We start from the raw sequence: 11,959 nt of genomic DNA on the forward strand, positions 1-11,959 counted from the left end.
GCCAAAATGGCAAGGTCAGCAGCACAGTATTATGATGACCTCGCCCACATCTGTGAAGGAATGCTATGTCTACTCTGGGGAAGTGGCCCGGAGGAGCCACACAGGCCTAAGCACTTATTAGGGGTACGGTTTGGGAATTCCCTTGGGCTCTTGTGTGGGTGGGGTGGGGTTTCCATTTCTTCAGCCGGAACTGCAAATGCCGTGGACCTTGAGAGCTATAAGAGAGGCAGCTCTAGGGCGGTGGCTGGCCTATTGTGGCTTTCAGTCAGTACTGGTTGTTTATTCCTAGGTTGGGGCTGTGACTCTCAAGAGCTGAAGCAGACATCCCAGACATGTGAATCTGAAACACTTCTGAGCAGCGTTGGTTGCCAATGAGCAGGGGTAGTGTCCTGGCTAGGACTGCAGCAGCTCTGTGGCCACACTGCCAGGTTTTGTCCCAGACTCCATCACCATCACTGTGTGCCCTTGGGCAGCCATTCAGTTGCTCTGTCTGTGAGACCCGAATGTCACCCTAACATAGGGATGTTAATGGTACCGGCTGTGAGGTGAATGGAGATGCCAGTGGCACTTTTTAGGTGGAAGAATAAACATTTGACCTGGTGCCTGGCACATAGTTGTTTCATTAGTATCTTTTTCTTTTTTCTTTCTTCCTTTGATGAGGTTCAGGTATTTTCGTTTGTCACTGAGTTAGTTAATCTATTATTGTCCTGAGCCTGAATGAGAGGAATTGGAGAAGCAGTAGGTTGCCTTGATAATCTTTAAACAGCAGAGCACATCCTCCTAGGGAAAGGGCACCCAAACCTCTTGTAAAAAGAAGAAAAAGATAGCAGGATTGAGAGGAAATGTTAATTACCCTGACTACAAGCAAAATTAATGCTTTTGGCTGTTTTGGTAACCTAGGGCAAAAATGGATCTCCAAAATCAAGGAGGAGGATAATCAAAGAGGTTGTGCTACTCTATACAGAAACAGAATAATCCTACTCCGGAGTGACTCTGTGCGTACAGGCATACATAGATATGTTGGCCAACACACAGATCAAAGAGATAGAGTTTGGGGGCTGGTTCAGGTCAAGGAAGATCCCAGAATAAAAAGAGTCTCCATCCACAACCTCCATGTAACTGATATTGGAGAACAATTATTCTATTATAATCAGGGACTATGGAACATCATGGAATGTTATGATTCTGAGGTTGGCTTGTTGCAGAATAATGTTTCTTTTCTTTTCTTTCTCTATTTTCTTTAATAAATGTTTCCCTTCGTCCATTGAGGCTGGTGTTCACACCACTGAGGGAACGGGTGATAGCTTACTTAGCCATTCAGGGGAGAGGTTCACCCTGGTTCTTAACTGGAGGCTTGTGTTAAGGGAAGTGTGACATCCTGGAGTGTCTTGGTCCAGGGCTCCCAAGGCCACTACACTAAAAAGAAAATGTGGGGGATATTGGCTTTAGTAGCCTGCTCCTTATATAAGCAAACAAATGAAGCATGAAAGAAGGGATGTATTGCTCTTGTCAACAGGGCTGTTTCCACTGTTAGGAAAGGTGTTTATGACTCACTGAGGAGAAGGTGCTCTTTCATGACCCAGCCTCTCTTCACATATACATTTTTGGGCACAGAATGTAGAATTATGACTTTACAATAAATTGAATAAGTGAGCTTCATAATTTAGGGAAAAAGACTGGCTTGATGGAATACTCTTTTGAGACAATTATGTTTTCAACTGGTAGATGAAAGGTAAATATACTGGATTTATGTATTAAGGCCAGGGGCTTTATAATAATGATATGATAAGGCATATTTTTTCACAATGTGCTTACGGCTTTAATTGCATTTAAATCTCTACAGGAATTGAAAGAAAAACAATACCTTTCGTTTAAAATATTGTTGCATGAAGACTTCTGTTTCTACTAGTATCATATGTCAAGATGCCCTAAATGATTCTCCTAGTAAAAACAATTAAAACTTGGGGGTGGAAAATATTTTATTTTTTTAGAAGACTTTGTTTATCTGTTTGTCAGAGAGAAAGAGTGAGGGAGAGAGAGACAGAGAGCACAAGCAGGGGGGGTGGCAGTCAGAGGAAGAAGCAGGTTCCCTGCTGAGCAAGTAACCCAATGGGCACCTCAATCCCAGGACTCTGGGATCCTGACCTGGGCCTAAGGCAGATATTTAACTGACTGAGCCACCGCGGCATCTCTGGGGTGGAAAACATTTTACAAATTAGATGAATTACTCAGCTGCAAGAAAGCAAGAAATCCACAGAGGCCAAATATAAAGTGAAAGCATGAATCCTGGGAGGTAGATGAGCAGGAAAATCAGCTTTTACCCTGAGAGTATCTGATAAACCCTGGGATACTGAACTTCTGTTTTATCAGCTTCCTAGGTTGAAGGGATTTAAAAAAGCCTGTCTTTCCTAGGGTGAAGAGTCTAATACAGGACCCCCCCCCCTTCCAGATAAAGCTGAGACCTCAAGGGGTTACATCCTCCGTGTAAGAGAAGATTAGAAATAAGCCCTTTGTCCAGAAGGGGGGAACAAGGAGATTTGCCTGTCTTCATCTTGGCCCTTATGAAGGGGAGAAAAATCTTCCTCTTCAAAATTTGTGGCTAGAGCCTTCCCTCATGTGATTTTTCGTTTATTTGTTTTTGCCTTTTCTCACAAAATTTAAAAGTTTGAATGTTTAAAAACCTACAAAAAAGTCCAAAGAAAAGCATAACGAATAGTTCTCCTAGAATCACCAGTGTCTCTTCCTATACCTACCTGTGTGTGTGTGTGTGTGTGTGTGTGTGTGTTTAGATAACCCTCTGGGGGTTTTTGTTTGAACCAACTGAAATGAAGTTATAAACACAGGACACTTTACCCTTAAATACTTGAACAGGCATCTCCTAGAACAAAGATATCCTCTTATATAATCACTGTATCATTATCTCACCTAAGAGAAGTAATGATAATTCCATAATATCATTTAATATATACTTTGTATTCTAATATTGTCTCCCAAATATGTCTTAAAAAAGAAAAACAAGTTGATTAAAGTGAATGCATTGCATTTGATTGTTCTGTTTCTTTAGCTTTTTTTCCCCCATTTAATTAAGAAGAATAACCTCCCTTTTCTTTTTCACATGTGTGACAATGACTTTTTTTTTTTTTTTTAAGAATTTGGGCCAATAGTCATATTCTGTTTGATCAGTTTTTTCTGGGTTTGACCAGTTTTTTTCCTCACGACTAGATTCAAGTGAAATGTTTTCATCATGAATGCTTCATAGCTGATATTGGTCCTTATTGTTCCATAGATCCAAATTCATGCTAATATATAGTGTGAAAACTCAGAAAACTGGTAGTGCCTGTAGGCACTGAAGTCACAGGAAATTCTCTCTGGGGGACAGGAACTTTAACCCAGTTCTCAAAAAATTCCTATAGATAATGTTCCAAAGAATATAAGCCTACAATAAAAAGAAAATTACAAAACACTCAAAGAAACAAGGATCATAAGTGAGAATCAGCAGAAACAACAGAGAACAGAATTACACTTTTATAGACTTTCAAACTATATAATTAGTACATTTAGTATGCTTCAAGAAATAAAAGAGAAACCTAAAAGTAGAACAAGAAACACACAAAAAGTATTAAATAAAACACCAAGTGTATTTGAAATAGACCTAGAAGTGAAAAATATCTTTGAAATTAAAAAACAATGTATGGATTAAACAGCATATTGGACAATATTAAGAGATAACCAGTGAAGCAGGAGATAAAGCTAAAGAAATTATACAGAATATAGCACAGAGAAACAATATTAAAAAGAAATTTGAGAAATTACAAGTAAAGGAGGATAGAGTGAGAAAGTCCATATGTCTACTTGAAGTTCTAGGTGGAAACATTAGAAAGAATGAAAAAGTAACAGTATTTGAAAAGATAATGGCTGAGAATTTTTCAGAATTCTTGAAAGACTCTAAACCACAGAATCCCAACAAATCCTCAACAGGATAAAAAAGCAAAAAAATCACTCCCAGGCACATGGTAGCAAAAGATCAGAACACCGAGGTCAAAGAGAAGATCTTAAGAGCAGCCAAAGATAAAAGACAAATCACCTCAAATGAATAAAAGTTAATATTACAGCACTGTTTTCAACAGTCGTTGTGGAAGCCAGATGATAAGGAATATTACCTTTAATGTGCTGAGAAAAGAATTATCAATCCCAAACTCTAAAGTTAGTGAAAAGTTCTTTTAAGAATGAGGGCAAAATAAAGACATTTAAGGCAAATAAAACTGAGTATAAATCCTTACAAAATGAAATTCTGAAGGATATACTTCAGATTCAGAGAAAATGAACTCAGACTGAAAGTCTGAAATGCGAGAAGAGATGGTAAACAAAGACATTCATAAATAAATAAATATAAACATTGGTCATATAAAACAACAACAATGATGTTTCATTTGTAGAATTACAAAGCAAGATAGAACCAAACTAGCATAAACTATAAAGTTGGGAAGGAAATAATTTGATAGTCTTATAATGTCCTTGAACTTCTCAGGAGCAGGTAAAAATACTGATTACACTTAGATGTTATTAAATATTAAAAAATGTATGCTATCATCTGTAAGAATAGACAGAGGATGCATTGCTCTAGTAAAACAAAGAAAATGAACAAGGAAAACAAAACCCTCAAAAAACACAGAATTCTTTTGGTTTTTGTGTTACCAAACTGTTTTGTGGCATCCCTATCACTGAATTTTTCTTATATAAAGATGTAAATAAAAATTTTCTTTCCACTTCAATGTCAATAAAAGCACTTTATTTATTTTAGGAGGCTTTCTTTATGGGTAATAGGTAATTTCATATCTATTATATTCTTATTTTTCCTTTTGCCACCAGGAAGCCCAGCCCAAACTGACCTCCACTTTAATAATTATGCAGGAACTACTACTATTGTATATATCTTGTACCCCCTTCCTCTCACTTGATCTAACATTGAGTTTATTTTTCCTGATCCTAACTTTGATCTTGTGTTATTACCATCTATCTTATACTTTGTGGAACAAATCAGGTAGGAATAAATAGATATAAAATTGAGTGGGCCAGGGGTGCCTGGGTGGCTCAGTGGGTTGAGCCTCTGCCTTCAGCTCAGGTCATGATCTCAGGGTCCTGGAATTGAGCCCCACATCAGGCTCTCTGCTCAGCAGGGAGCCTGCTTCCCTCTCTCTCTCTGCCTGCCTCTCTGCCTGCTTGTGATCTCTCTCTCTCTGTCAAATAAATAAATAAAATCTTAAAAAAAAATAAAAAATAAATAAATAAATAAATAAATAAAATCTTTTTAAAAAATTGAGTGGGTCAATAAATAAAAGCTATTAAAGCAAATAGAATCTTGAAATCTGGAAAGCAGCAACTATGTTGCCTGTTCTTTAGTATTCTTTGTTACTGGGAGTGAAGTACGGGTTAATCTACCTTCTTTGAATCTGTTCATCTAAGGATGGAATCACAAGCAATTTATCTAGGCTTAGGGTTTTTAGTAGCTACTAGTGGTTACAAAACACCAACAAGAGAAGTCTTATGAAAAAGAATTGCCAGTACTTTACCAACTTTTAGAGCTAGTAATTCTAAATGTGATGATATATGTATCTCTATTTCACTATTTATGAACATAGTTTTGTCCCTCAAAGAGAAATTACAGCAGGGAAAGAACCTGCCCTCCCTTGATATAATGAAGTTGATTATGGCAGTGGAATTTGTTATAAGATTTCATCTCACTTGATTCAATTTACACTAAAAATAACAACCTTTCTCGGAGTAATCCCACTCAAAAAAATCAGTGGAGACATTCAAAAGAACAGAAAATAAAAGGGAAATGAAATAAAACAAAATGACATTTTAAGACTACAGTGTAGGTGTTACAGGGGAGGAGGGCAACAATGGGGTGACCCCACGAATTAGACTATGAAAGGAAATAGCTTTTCACCGGCTGAGCACGTGTAATGGGTCAACCGAGTGTGCAGCCATATCTCGGAGTGTGACCTGTCCTGATGAAAGATCTTAACACATTTATGGAAGGATTGTGTCAGTCAGAAAGGGAATCCATCAGACATTGGTTTTTGGAAATGGGTGGAGCGGGAAAAGTCATTGAGGCAAAAGTTGGGAGTGGACATTTGAGTACTGTCCGTGGAAGGGCTGGCCTGGCCCTGAACACAGCCCTTCTGGTCCAAGAAGCAGGGAGGCCACACGGTGGAAGTGGATGCGTCAGGTAATTACAGGCTGACCCCATTCAGTAGCACCTTTGCTGCTTGCCAGACAACTTTGTTAAATCGGCTTCCTTGCAGTTTGTCTAAGAATGTGCATGCCAGGCTGATGTGAATGTCAGCCTCCTAAAAGACGCCTTGACTTTTAATGACAATACTGACAGTCTGCTGATTATTCTCCAGCCTCCCTCACACACTGACAAGTTTCTATATGTCTAAGACTGAATTCCAGATCCTGGGCTCCGGCACTTTCACCGTGGAAAGGAACCCTCTCCTCGCGAGTCTGTCTTCCAGTCTTTCCTGTGACACCCAACCTCGCCAGACACCTTCTCCATGAATATCCACAATCAGCAATCATTTTACTAATGAGGAGGATGGGGTTGTTCCAGTGAAACACATAATTATCAGAGGTTCCTTATCGGGGGGGATATGTGCGAGAAGGCATAGAGATATAAGCTCCAGAAGATGACTTCACCTCTCCTAGTAAATCTCACAGAGGTATTGGTTGCCCACCCCTCAGCCCTCAGGTTAGTCCACCTTTAGCTCTTTAAAATACACCCTCCCCAGGGACTTGTAGACCTCTGTCGAAGTTCTCTTACTTGTGGCTAAGCATGCCAGCCCCAGACAGGCATCATTTGCCTTGGTGGCAAGGAAGCAGCCTGGATACCTGGATCACCTCAGGGAAGTCCAAATCTGACATAGTCAACTCTCACTTAGCTTTTGCTGCCACCAACTTGGGGCTAAAGAAACTAAAACTTTCCCCATCCCCTTACTGAGTATTTGAATGCCCCAAAGAAAAAGTATGATAGGGTCACACCTTTTTCCTTGCTTCATCTTTTCTCATCTAAATTTGGATAATGTTCTAAGGTTGAGTACCGAACGTTAATTATTTTAAAGGATGTACTATTTCCATGAAAAGATTACTTACCAGAATGGTGACATTGCCAAGTTCACGGGAGTTAACGCATTTCAACTGGAAAAGAGTATTAGAAGGACCTTGGCTTTATTTGAATCTGCTAGTGATGAAATAAAACCATTACAGAAAGGGTGACTCTCTTCCCTCCTTTCTGTACATGGATAAGCTGAGGTTCAAAGAGGTGAAGGTGCTTCTCCAGAGAGAGTCAGGGGTAGGCTGGGATGAAAACCTAGTGCCCTGGGCTCTTGGTGCAGCATTCACTCCACTTCCTCACTGAAATACGGTGCTGTAAATGAAAGTCTTCATTTGACTCTTATGGGCATCCCAGTTAACAGAAGCATATGCTATACCTCCTTGCCTATTTCTTCACTCCAGCTCACCTCAGAGTCTCTTCTCCACTTCCCTCATACCCACATTTCTCTACCTTGGGCTATACCTACACATGTTCCTGAGTGAACACGTGTGGGTGTAGCAACTCCTCCCTGGTGTCGGCCATTTTCTTCCTCTCTTCCCCCAACCATGGCCAATACCACAGCCCTGGCCCCAACACCACTAAGTCTCAACCAGCTTCACCCTGCTGCGGCTGCCAAGGGTCCTGCTGTGGCTGCCAAGGGTCCTGCTGCATCCACAGAGCACCATTCATGCTTCTACCGGAAATACCACCACGTCTGCCAGGGACCATTGTCATGTCTGCTGGAGATCATTGCTACATCTGTTGTGAGCCATATTGGTGCCTACAAGGTACTGCTGTCACATGAGCTTGGGGACCAAAGTCATGTTTGTTGGAAAAATCTGTCACCTTTGCTGGGTATCACCTCATGCTTTGGATCCTATGGGATTTCCGAGCTGTGCAGCATGGTGAAGGGATGTTCGAGGGCTTCCCTCTCCCCTGGGCAGGTGGAACATATATACATTGTAGGAATTGGTGGTGGTGCCAAGGCAACTCTGCCTTGTACCCCAAAGCCTTAATGAGTTTTTTGTGAAACAGCGCTTTTCATAATTCGCTTATAATCCCACCTCGTCATGGAATTTGATGATGAATTACTGGGAAGGTGGGCCAGGAAATGGAGCTAAGAGCTGGGCACCACCAAACTGTATTCATATTCTCTCTTTTTGAGTTGTTGTTGTTGTTTTTAACTGGGTCGACTTTCTTCTTACCTTAAAGTAAATTTCTGCCAAGGAGTCTTATTTATGGGGTAGCTACTATTACAGCTGTCATTTTTTGAGTGCTTACTACATTCTAGGCCCTGTGCCAAGAGCTAATTTTACCCCCACCTAATTCTTACAATGGCCCTGTGAAGCAAATACTATCCTAATGTCCTTATTTTACAAATAAGGAGATGGAGGCTTAAAGAGGATATGTGAATTTTCCAAGGCCACATAGCTAATACGTGGCACAGTTAAAGTTTAAACCCAGATCTGTGGAATTCTGGAGACTGCTTTCTTAATGCTTGTCGTGTACTGCCTGGTACCAATATACATAGGGCAAACCATCACCATCTCCTACCACATGTACTTGGCTATGGCTAAATCCCAGAGGTGAACATAGATGGGGCTCAAAGTAGTGCCCTGCATGGCAATATCATTTTATTCTTAAAATATCAGTATGCAGAATCCTGGCAAGACTTCTCTAGAATCAAGAAATGAAACATTTTTTTTTTTTGGTGGGGGAAGGCAGAAACTTAGCCCATTTTGAGGATCCCTATGGACCTGCCTGCAGGCAGCTAACAAGTGCCCTGAATTCCAGCCCTGGGTGTGTGGGAGAGGAAGGGAATCAGGGCAGAGAGGGGAGGAGAGAGGAATACATCTAGGAGACCATCAGCCGTCTTGAAGTCCGACTGAGGGCCCCCCACACTCCCTCTGCTGTGGTCTCTACAGTTTTACTATGATTCTCCTCTTACTGCATCCTGGCTCTTCCCCGGTCTTATTCCAACTGCACGAGAAGATCAGTAGGTTGGTTAGTCTCATGCTGTCTAATACAGTTCTCTTATTGCTAAGAGTTTACTACCAGGCTTCTTTAGAGGTTGCTGGTCTCCTTCTGTTCAGCCCATAGTGGTGGCTTTAATTTTAGATTTCAATCCCTGGTCCAGTCAGTGACAGGAACTGGTCTGGATGCTTTGTGCAGAAAGCGGGTGGCAGCACTTAATCTTTCCTCAGTCTCCTTCCTTTCCACACCATTCTGTTGAAAATTCAAGTACCTTCAGCAGAAAGTGGTAAATTTATATTACTGCTCTCCGATTGGTGCCTGATTTGGGTCAGAACAATTATTATATTCTTTATAGAATCAAAATCATATTTCAATGTACTTTTTCCTCTACATTAAATGACTTGTTCTGGTATATAGCAGGTCTTAGAAAAGCATCTAGTCCCATAGGTGGCTATAGATAGAGCCCAAATAGGGCCTTTCGTGGAGACACTACTTATAAGCTTGGGGTTTGGGGAAGTAGATTGGAATTGCACCTTCAGGAACCTCTTTCTGCTGAACTCTGATGAATCCGTCTCTGGCTCATTCCAAAATGCAGCTAAGGTGTGTAGTCATCAAAATACATCACCAGGTATAAGCACCCTCTGTTGTTCTTGCCCCATTTTTAGCTCTCTTTCTGCCTCTGTGCTTTGCAGGTGGCTTCCTCAGTGAAGTAACTTTTGATCTAACATAGTCAATAAGCAGAGCACACTCAAGCAATGATTTCCTTCCCTCTTGTGATTGTTCCCTGATATCCATTCTTCCCTTCTTCCTTCTAGTCATAGCTAGGCAAATGGCCTCTTAGCTAAAGGCTATATTTCCCAGCCTCTTTTGCAACTCTGGTGGCCATTCTAAACATTCTAGATAAGAAGCTGTAAGTAGAAGGGATTTATGCAAATTCCAGGTTACAACGTGTCCTGGCTGCTGGGCTGCACTGCCACGTAGCCATCCAGATGGTTTTTAGCTAACAGCCCTCTTTAGACAATGCCTCAGCTGAGAAGAACCATCTCCTCCAAGGTCATGCCCCATGCCTAAAGGGGTTCACAGCTGATAACTGGTCAGGGACATTAAGGCCCAACATTCCATCCCAGTTTCAGGGGTCTCTAGAAGGTCAGCTGAAGCCTTGTCATGACTATCCTGCAGACTAATGTCTCTTCTACCCAATTCTGCTTCCTTTCTCTCCTCCTACAGTTGTCGATCTCAGGAGCACTCACTCCCTAAGCAACCCCATCTCAGAATCTGTTTCTTAGGAAACCCACCTGCAACTCATCTTTAAAAGAAAGCTTTTGGCCTGAAACCCTGTCCATCTTTCTATGGCTGGAGCACAGAGAGGTGCTTCTGAGTGAGTTTTGACCATATGGATGAGGAGAATGCCTTACAAGGGGGAGGACCAACAAGATAAAGAGGCCCGGGTCACTGGATCACCTCAGGGAGCAAGATTCCCACGAACCCTGGGCCACTGAACACCTGCCTAATTCTAATCTGTTAGGTGAAAGAATAACTAACTTTGATCTTATTTGAGCCACTCTACTTTGGGGTCTCTATGTTAGAGCACCTTAGCCTATACCTCAGGAGTTGAAGAAAATATGATCAACTCCAGTCAGATAATCTTTGACCTTGTAGACCAGAGGAAGGATTCAAGACTTTATCTTAAGGGCAATGGGTCTTTGCTGCATCTTCAGGCATGTGTTTGTTGTTTGTCTAAATAACTGAGAGGATTCTCACTTAGAGCAGAATTGCCTTGACACAAGAACATTGATACAGATGTAGTGAAAAGTAGGGGCACGTGTCCCCGAGGGTACATAGCAGCAATGTCCACAATAGCCAAACTGTGGAAAGAGCCGAGATGTCTTTCAACAGACAAATGGATAAAGAAGATGTGGTTCATAATATACAATGGAATATTACTCAGCCACCAGAAAAGGTGAATATCTACAATTTACATCGACAAGGATGAAACTGGAGGGTATTATGCTAAATGAAATAAGTCAATCAGAGAAAGACAATTATATGGTTTCACTCATATATGGAACATAAGGAATACTGCAGAGGACAATAGGGGAAGGGAGGGAAACTGGAAAGGGAAGAAATCAGAGAGGGAGACAAACCATATGAGACTCTTCACTCTGGGAAACAAACTGAGGGTTGCAAAAGGGAAGATCGGTGGAGGGATGGGGAAACCGGGTGATGGGCATTAAGGAGGGCATGTGATGTGATGAGCACGGTGTGTTATATGCAACCAATGAATCACTGAACACTATATCAAAAACTAATGATGTACTATACTTTGGCTAATTGAAATGAAAAAAAAAAAGAGAGAGAGAGAGAGAGAAGAACACTATTAGGGATATTCAACCCATAAATTTAGTTAGAATGACTCCATCAAAAGATATCTTTCGTGCTATCCTCACAAAATATAAAATTGTAGATTTCAAATTAATAAAGGCAGAATAAGAAGTTCATGTATTCTCTTTGGAATTTTGTTTGAACCACTGTTCTCTTGAGTCTCTCTTCACTGGAAGTGGATTTGATTTTTCACTCCAATCTGGCAATCCTGTAGAACTCAGTGGAAAATAGGATTATGCTGAAAATTCTTTGGAGGAAGGAATGATTAGTGACTCTCTATGTATGACCAAAAAACAGTAATTAGAGCCACAGAGCCTCTAAAGGTTAATTCTTTAAAAAATTCTCTATAATATGTGTAACCACAATACTTTCTTGGTTTAGACAGGAAACTAAATTCATATGTTTCTTGGGGAAAACAGAAGCAACAACACCATAGCAATATTTCCTCTCAAACTGTTTTCTGAAGATCAAAGATAAACAGTTTTCCCCACTCTGGTTCTCAACACA

This window comes from Meles meles, chromosome 3 (assembly GCF_922984935.1).
Source record: "Meles meles chromosome 3, mMelMel3.1 paternal haplotype, whole genome shotgun sequence".
Lineage (NCBI taxonomy): Eukaryota > Metazoa > Chordata > Mammalia > Carnivora > Mustelidae > Meles > Meles meles.